We start from the raw sequence: 10,140 nt of genomic DNA on the forward strand, positions 1-10,140 counted from the left end.
TGTTATGTGCGTTACAGTCGCCATCGTGTGGTGTTCAGAGGATGAAGCACTCACGGCATTTCGTGTTATAGTCACGAAATATAATCTATTGATTCGACACAGCGATTTTGAAAGCAATGTATTTCTACTGGTAGTATGTTTCGTGCCTAAACCAAATGTGACTTGCTCTATCGAAATCAGTCACATTGACCCGAAGACACATTTTCGTTTGTATTACTGGTCTGGGGGATTTATTTATCATCTGAATTTGCCAAAACAAGTTTAATATTCTGAAAGCCAATACTTTGTTTATTTGAAAACAGATGAAAACAAACTGTCTTTTATATCAAATTGAAGTATTATACAAGTAAAACTACATTTTGCTTTAATCCCATGTAATTGCAGAATGAACACAGTCTTCCTTTGAAGATGTATAAGTCAGGTGTCTTGAGTAGTCAAAATTACATACAAATCATTGTACACATTTGTAAATATTATTTTCCACTTNCTGTGTGCCTTGGCAGTCTCACAAATACACTCACGCCAACATCTGCTGTTGCGCTGCTCGATCGATATATGATATAAAGACAAATCATGACCTCTCTCTACACTGTTTCTTTACCGCTTGTCTCAGTGATTCCTGTACCATTTGCTAAATCGGGACATTAAACAAGACACAGATGAAACATCAGCTTACAAAAATCTATTTTAAGGCTGAACTTTTTAAGTTAGCTTTCAACACGTTCTTTATGTTAAGGGATAGTCAGAATGTTTGTTTTCTCTCCCTTTCCATTTAATTTCAGAACAGAAGAAGTTTGTAAAATGAGCTCATCACAACAAGATGTTGTTTATTTAAAAAACTATAATGACCAGTGTGCTCTTATGGCAGAATTATACAGCATTTTGCGGAACATAAAAGCTGGATAATGATCATTTTAAATCTTAATCAAAACATTTGCCTGATTTTTTTCATCTGACTGCCAGCATGAGATGCATTTTACAGGATACAGGGGATGCTGTTCTCCCAGACTGTACAACAATCATTTAAATCATAGCTTAAATCGTGCACAATAAAATGAAAATGATTAAGACACTTTATTGATGCTGAGGTATATATCTGGCATCTCTAAATGTTCTAATCATGTGCCTCAAATTAATTTTTCTACAGTTTTATCACTGACTTTTCTAATTGTTTTGGCCAATGGGATGACTTTCTTTTTAGAATGTGGGTTTAGATTAACTATTATGAAATGATTCCCTTGTAAGCACAGAGCCATTTCCATCTCAAGCTCGTTTTCATTGATTTGACTTAAGTGCTCAACGAAAGTCTGAAATTAAGTAAATTAGATGAAGAGCAATCAATGGTTAAGCCCCCCTCTTCTAGGTAAGCCTTTTGTAAACCATCCTCCTCTACATACATCCCACTGCTCCTATACACACATACGCAGATTCACAGACTAGACCTCACACACTCCCACCATCTGTCTGAAGAAGATTAGTGATTTAAAGGCCGAGGTGTGGGAACCGCTTCATGTCTCAATGTTCAAGCTGGAATCAGGTCTCCTATAAAGAAAGCAGCTTCTTAGGGTTTTTTTTTTTACAGGTTGTTCCCCAAGCTTCCACAGGATGGATGTGCACAGGTCTCCACGGATGAATGCAGTAAGACAATGTACTCGAAGAGTTTCAAATGGCTGTGTGTGTACTCATCCTTACGGTTAATAAAATATCACTCGTCACCGGCTTGATCTTCAATATCAGGATACATGTATTTATTATCCTTGCAAGAATGGAAGTAGTTATCACATAAAGAGCTGCATGGGACAAAATACTTATCAGAACAGTGTACATACATAGCTATTATGCCTAAAACAGTGTATCCTGATGCTCTTCTTGGTAATCATACATCCGGTTACGTATACAGCTACGTAGGGCCTTTGTTATCATGTGCTACTCTGATATTGGAAGAGTACATTCAGTATTTTTCCAACACTTACTAACACTGGCTGACGGTAACTAAGTAAACTCAAGTGCTTTACTTAAGGTCATTGTTAAGATACTTTGCTTGAGTATTTTTAATTTATGCTACTTCATACTTTTACTAATATTTAGAAGTCAATTTTGTGATTTTCACTCATTGCATTTTTCCAACAAGAGAAGCTAGGTATTTGCAAGTTAAATTATTAATACAGCAATTAAATTGTCTGATAAATAATCAAGTACTATTGTAGATTAAGATAGCTGGCAGTATAAAACACCATTAAAGTTGGCTCCACCTTTACCATGTCCAAGTGTCAAAGATGGATCAATAATTAAAATCATGTGATGCAATATGTATAATTCCATAAAGGACCATTCTGCTTTGTGAGTACTTTTAGTTTTAGTACTTTAAGTATATGTAGACTCTTGCTTATAACAGAGTATTTTATACTGTGATATTATTACTTTAACCTAAGTAAAATAACCAAGTATTTCTTCAACCACTATTATTCAAAGTCAAAGTTGAAGCCTTACAAAGATAATGTTAACATTCAGATAATAAAAGGGATTATATAAATTAACAGCCAGTAGGTCTTTAACATGTTTATTCCACTGTAGCGCAAACATCACAAAAAATATTAGAACACAATACATTTTAGTTTGAGGTGCAGTTTCACTGTAAAGAACCACAGCTAATCACAACATCTCAACCCTCCTTTTGTTGGCAGGTCGGTCACTGAAGCTCATTCTTATGAAGCTTTTTAGGTGACAGTTTGACAAATCGCTTGAAAAACCCAGTTAGCTAATATAGGCTAGGCACGTCCTGGATCAGTCTCAGCCGTGAATGGTTGCAGTGATAAGAAATTGATATTGATCTTATAAAATGAGTGAGGATTTGTCAGCAAACAAGTATATTTTCCAAACTTTTCCTTTGCTTTGAAGCCTTAAATCTAAGCACATGAAGTTTTAAGTGGAAAGTGGAATGGAGAGAAAGTCCATGGCCCCTTTGGTCTCCTTCTCATCCATCAATCTCAAAATCCTTAAATGTTTGATTGATGTTTGAGTGCATATGACTCTGCTGCCTTTCGGGCTAATCACCATTTTAAAAAATATTTTATGAAAATAGTTTCTAGCTTGTTAAATAAAGGTTAGAAACTCAAATTCGAAAACCTAATCTGCTTTGAATCCCTCAAAGGCATTTGTGTTTCTCCTGAATAATTTTGTGACCTACTTTGAGAAGGTCTTAGGGGACTCGTTTCTAAAATGACCACTCACAACCTCCTCCTGTACGCCTGCAGACTTAGATTTAACGGGTTATTCAATAACCACGATAAAAACCTTTTGCTAATACCTCCCAGTCCCAGCATGGTTTATGTGTTCCTTCAGCCCTCTGAAATAGTGTTGATGTTCTGACTGCTGTTTACTCAGCAAAGGGGTAATGGTCTTCTTAACCAATACTACCAGTGCAGTTTTTTATTTTCTGTGGCCTTGAAATCGAATTTTGCAGCAACTTCTTTCAATTACTCACGCTGTCTCTTGTTTTCCTTTTGAAAAGTTATTCCAACAAAGATAAAAAGAAACACCGGCAAAAAACAGCTTTAGGATAAGCTCCGTTAAGTCTTGGCTTGCTTGTCCCTGAGGAAAGAGCCAAGGAAGGAACATGGATGAAGGGGGAGAAAGTTGGTCATCAGGGAACAGAGCAGGACAGATATGCCATTATAAAGTAAAATCTCTCAGAACTAGGAAAGGGTATTTGTCTGTTTAAAGTCAACCTGCCAGTATCAAGCAGACAGCAGCGCAACTATTGATAATGCCTATCAGAGCGTCCCTAGGTGGAGCTTGGATGAGAGAGAGAGGGAGAGAGAGAGAGAGAGAGAGAGAGAGAGAGAGAACACACATTGGTGGCAGACAGTGAGTCCCTGTGCATAACGTGACATCAGCTTTAATCTTGCAATTACGATGGTAACCAGTCAGAGGAGTCCAAAGCTCCAAGTGTGTTCAGAGCACTCTCATCCTCATTAGTGTTAATCACACAAACTGTAGTAGCGCTCTTTGTGCTGCTATGTGATATATTTTGGATGCACTGATTGCGTTTAATATTAAGACAGCAAAGGTTACAATGTCATCGTATGGCGCTGAATACTGATTGCCTGGGAAGTGGGAACTGCACATGAATTTGAGTAATAGATGTGGCACAGTATAGATATGTGTTGGGTTATTGCTCCAAGACTCACTAAATGTAAATTCACCAAATAGTGTTCTACTCAGTTTAATAATTGATAATACAATCCTCTTCACTTTCCTTAAAAAGAAAGCCAGTGTAACCTTCAAACCATACAGTATTCAGTCGTTTCAAACCTTAAAATGTGACATGTGGTGACTGCAATAAAAAACTCATTCCAAATGGAAATATCAGGAAATGATATTACCTGGTCCCTTTTTCCCAAAATCAATTAAACAATTTATTTTAACTTTGACTTTGTTTGAGCACCAAGCATCATAGAGCTTGTTTTTTTGTTTGGTTGCTTTACTCCAAACAACTGAGAACATAAATGGTGGATATATGTATACTACATTTTGGTAATGTATTATAAATGCATTCTTTTTAAATATTATAAATGCATTCTTTTTAAAGCTTTTCTGGAATAGTTTCCTGTAAATAAGGGCTTAGGGATGCATTTGTATGTGTGAATACTGGTCATGTTTAAGTATGCAAGGATTGCGTCTACATCAATTTCCATACTGATTGTGGATATATCTGTGTTGTTCATTAGGTAGAAAACAATCTCACATATTTTGGTAAAATCACATTCCCAGTGGTCACAGTGAAATGACATCATACAAGCTGATGTTGTCTCGACAGGATTTTCATAGTTCTGCATAGAGCCGTTGTGTGTGGTGCTAGCTTGATGCTAGAACATTTACATGTTGTGTGCTAATGACAGCATTAATCGCATAAGGTTTAAATGTTGGACATCCTCAGTCCCTGATACAAAAAAAGTGATTTGATGAACTGTCTGTCAATCTAACTCTTGGCGAAGCACATTGGGAGAAGAGCCAAAGTACCTTTTTCATTCAAAAAGCTTTCAAAGCCATTCTCTTCACTTCTCTAAATACAAAAAATACTCTACAGTTCGGATATAACTGAAGATATTGCATTATTAAACATTTTCAGTGGGGCTCATGTTTGCATCTTTTGAGAAACATACAGTATGTTGCTTTGAGGAATATTTAACCACAATCAAAGAGACGACGAAAAGAAAGACGCAGGATATTATAATAAAAGTAATAAACGTATCAACAGTTAATTATTTCAATCAACTCTTTCATGTCCTGAAAATGTGCAGATACATTTCAAAATACATATTTAAATTCAGCAACTGATGATTATTAAATAAGTCACCGTTTTAACTTAAAATTAATGGGTGCTTCTAACTAAAACAAAACAACCTTTTATAGTTTGTATATATAGTTTCAAATACTTCATCTTCCCTGAACTTTCTTTATCTTGACTTTCAAATATAAAATTACAAAGAATGATCTGGTCCACTTACCTGTATTCCACCACATTGTGAAGACTGTACCTTGTTTATTTGTTCAGTAAGAGCAGGAAAACTTGAGGACCAATAAGTTCTGTTGCTAATTTTAGGCTCTCCCAAAGACTCACGTCAAAGTTCACAGATAAAAGCTGCCAGCTGTCTAATTCACTTTTTTGAAATACACTGTTCCTCCATGGCTATTTAAAGATGATTGACATCATAAAGTAGGATAGGTGCTGCATAACAGTAAATACAGTTCAATACCTTCTTTAAAGGTCCCCTATTATACTGTTTTAAATCATTATATTATAGGTCTCATATATATACAAACATGTCTCTGAAGTGTTTTGCTCGAAACACAAACAGATCATTGTAGCATCCCATAAACCCCTCTGTTTAAGCCCTGTTTCAAAAGTGCTGATTCTCTGTCTGTTACTCTAGAATAGATGAAAATAAGGAGCCACTCCCCACGCCCCTCTGAGAGATATTTGGCTATGAAGAACACAATGGTGGTCTAGGAGGAAATTCAGGTGATAAGGTGGGGGGGGGGTTACCTTGGTTGGTTATTGGCTAATGGATGCACAAGCCAACAAATCTTTATGACATCATAAAGTGGCCAAAANACGGTGTGAAAGCGCCTAATGGTGCTCTAGGAGGAGATTCGGGTGATAAGGTGGGGGGGAGGGTTACCTTGGTTGGTTATTGGCTAATGGATGCACAAGCCAACAAATCTTTATGACATCATAAAGTGGCCAAAATCTGATCAGCTCATTTCAGACAGGTTTTTATATAAATTGATCAGGACAAAAAGTGAGCTAATCTTTTTTCCTGAAACTTTCAGAATCTCTTTACACAGAGGGGACACATGTTTACATGTATGTATAAAAGACATGAACAAGTGGATTTTACCTTTAATGTCATTAGGATTTATTAATGTTGAGTGAAAACACCTGTGTTTTCCCGCTGCTTTCTTTCAATTCTATTAAACATTATATACATGTTCCGTTGTGTTCTCAGTATTGGAGAATTGGCATACCTTGAAGAACAAAAGCTCTGAATGACTGATTGTGGAGATGTGTATCGGGTGTAGATTTTTGTGGGACCCTGCAGTCGTAATGGAAAGTTAGATTATCCACAGTAAAGAATGTTTCTTTCATTATAACTTTAGGCTTGATTTGTCATGCGGTAAATCAGATAGGTGTTGTGTCTCGTCAAATGTGTTAGTTATGTTTATGTATTTTGTCTGTCATTTCCTGTTTTATTTTGTATTTACTTCTTTCATTTCAGGCCCTGTTTCTTCCTCCCCTTGTGTGTTTTCCCCGCCTTCATCAGTGTCTGCCCCGCCCCTGATTGTTTCCACCTGTTCCCACTCACCTCATGTTTAAATAGTCCTGTCTCTCCGGAACAGCACAGGTCAATCAGCTGGTGACACAGCTTCAACAAATCCTCACCCGTCTAGAGACTCCAGATGTGCCGACGGCGCCACCTCCCATCGATCCTGCAGCCGGCCAGGCCAAGGTTCGCTCAGCATTTGTTCCAGTTAGTTTGGCATCACCGAGAGGTGTTCCGGGGAGTCTGGAAACTGCAGAACGTTCCTGGTCCAGTGTGATCTTCATTTCAAACACAATCCAGCGGCGTTTGTTTCCAAGGAGGCCAAGATCGCCTTCCTGGTCTCCCACCTCACCGGCAGAGCCGCAGCATGGGCCACAGCTGAATGGGCTCGAGACTCTCCCATATGCAGGTCGTATTCCGCTTTTCATGACACAATGAGCCGGGTGTTTGATCAGACTTCAACCTCCAGGGAGGCCACCCGGACAGCACTCCTACCTCATAAAATTCCGGACCGCAGCCTCTGACAGTGGCTGGAACACCCCCGCATTGATAGATGCGTTTATGAACGGCCTGTCAGATCCCATAAAGGATTGCCTGGCTCTGTTGGAATTGCCTCAAGACTTGGAAACATACATTTCCATGGCTACTTGAGTGGATAATCGCCTCAGAGAGAGGGAGAGAGAGAGACGTCGAGCCACACCTAGACCTCCGAGCCACCAGGGGCGTTTTCCTGGACATGGATTCCGCCGGTTTCTGCAACTCCAGGAACAGCGCCTCCACCGGCACAGGAGGAACCCGTGCAGCTGGGAAGAACCAGGATTTCCCCAGAGGGAAGACAGCGCTACAGGAGGGAAGCTGTTTCTACTGTGGACGTCCGGGTCACCAGCATGCCGCATGTCGGGGAAAAGGACCAGCTCACCGGCTATGAGGGGGGCGCTGGTGAGCAAATTCCCCTCGAAATACCCTCCACGCACACCTACTCAGATAACACTCATAGTTGACAACCAAGAACACACACTAGGGGCACTGATTGACTCAGGGGCCGACGAGTCTCATAGATTGGAAGCTGGCCAAACTACTTAATCTTAAGACTATTCCTTTGGTCCACCCCATCAATGCCAGCGCATTAGACGGCAGACTAATGTGTCAATTCACAGATCAGACCAAGCCCGTTTAGGTAATAATTCAGAATCATTCAGAAATATTACAATTGCATTTATTCAATTCCTCTCAGCACTCACTAGTATTAGGTTTCACCTGGTTAAAAAAACACAATCCACACATTGATTGGTGCTCAGGCCAAGTTAAGGGATGGGGAGGGGAATGTGAATAAAATGATAGTGTTCCTAACTCACCTCGCCCTTCCATAACGCAGACTCTGGTGATCAGACTTCACCCAGTCATCATGTCCGGTAAAGACTCAAAGACTACAGCAGTTAATGGTAATGATGAGTATCCTGAGTTGTCTAAAATCCCTGCATGTTACCACGATCTGAAGAAAGTTTTTAACAAAACCAAGGCTCTGTCACTACCTCCACATCGCAATTTTGATTGAGTTATCGATCTGCTACCTGGCGCACCTATTCCTAAGGGACGCCTTTATTCCATCTCCGGGCCAGAGCGAGCGGCCATGGATGAGTACATCTCGTCTTCCCTGAAAGCGGGAATCATCCGTCCCTCCTCTTCACCGGCTGGAGCAGGATTCTTCTTTGTGAGTAAAAAAGATTGCTCACTCAGGCCATGTATTGACTATAGCCCACTTAACGCCATTACCACAAAGAACCGCTACCCCCTGCCATTAATGTCATCAGCGTTTGAACTGCTTCCGTCCGCTATGATTTTCACCAAACTCGACCTCAAAAATGCTTATCACCTGGTCAGGATAAGAGAAATGGAAAACCAGACGCACTGTCACGACTCTATGAGCCAGAGCCTACTGCCAAGGAACCAGAGGCAATCCTTACACTGAACTGTGTGGTTGGGGCGGTCTCCTGGCAGATTTAAAATGATGTGAAGCAGGCTAATGTTGTGAGCCCAGCACCTAGTGGGTGTCCGAATAATTGTCTGTTTGTCCCTGTGTCGTTATGCCCCAAGGTAATCCACTGGGTCACACCTTTAAGCTCACATGTCATCCAGGTATCCGGCGAACGATGTTCACCATAAAACAGCGTTTCTGGTGGCCAGCCATGGTAAAGGAGGTGACGGAATACGTGGCTGCCTGTCCCATGTGCGCCTGTAACAAGACCTCATCCCTGGCTCCGATGGGTCTTCTTCAGCCTCTGTCCGTGCCCAAACGCCCTTGGTCCCATATCTCGCTGGACTTTATCACCGGACTACCACCTTCTAAGGGAAACACTGCCGTCCTGACGGTAGTAGACCGATTCACCCAGATGGTTCACTTTATCCCTCTGATTAAACTTCCCTCTGCCAAGGAAACGGCAGAGGTCATGCTAACCCACATATTCAGGATTCCTGGTTTCCCCAGTGATTTGGTGTCCGACCGAGGTTCCCAGTTCATCTCCGTCTTCTGGATGGAATTCTGCCGGCCCCTAGGCACCACACCGTCAGCCTGGTCTTCCGGCTAACAGCCCCAGTCTAATTGCCAGACAGATAACGCCTAAATCAGAACAGATCGAGACTTTGGCCTCAGATGCTCGTTGTCCCAGAGCCAGAGTTCATGGAGCGACTAACTCACTGGGTTGGAATACTCCCACAATCCCTCGGCTTCTACAGATCTACTCCGCCTTCCGTGCACCTATGATATCAACCCCCGGCTGTCCAAGCCAACGAGGAGGAGGTCAGAGTCCCGTCTGCGCACGCCATCGAGCTACCGACGTTGTCGGACAGGTGTCTGGCCCGGAGCTTGACAGGCACTCCTTTGGACATCCGCTAGGATGAAGGCAGCGGCGTTTTATTTTGTTACTTACCTGCGTCTTCTCATTTCAGGCCCTGTTTCTTCCTCCCCTCGCTTTTCCCGCCATCAATCAGTGCTGGCCCCGCCACTAATTGTTTCCACTGTTCCACCACTCCCTCATGTTTAAATTAGTCCACTGTCTCTCCCCTTTCTGTGTACAGTTCGTCTTGTTTTGTTTTCTCCGACATTGCTCGTGCCAAAGGCCTCCAGCTCAGGAAAGGACTCGCTTTCCACTCATGGTCAGGTTTTGTTTCTTTGTTAATTTTGTAGGCTTAAGTTTTTCTTAAAGTTCTCTTTTTGTTATTGCTGTTTATTCACTCCTTTTGAGCGCCTTTTGTTATTTCCAGTAGTCTACTGTTATTTACCTGATCTTTTGGAATCAAAATTAACATTTTTTAC

Source organism: Notothenia coriiceps, unplaced genomic scaffold, assembly GCF_000735185.1.
Source record: "Notothenia coriiceps isolate Sejong01 unplaced genomic scaffold, NC01 NC01_scaffold00020931, whole genome shotgun sequence".
Classification (NCBI taxonomy): domain Eukaryota; kingdom Metazoa; phylum Chordata; class Actinopteri; order Perciformes; family Nototheniidae; genus Notothenia; species Notothenia coriiceps.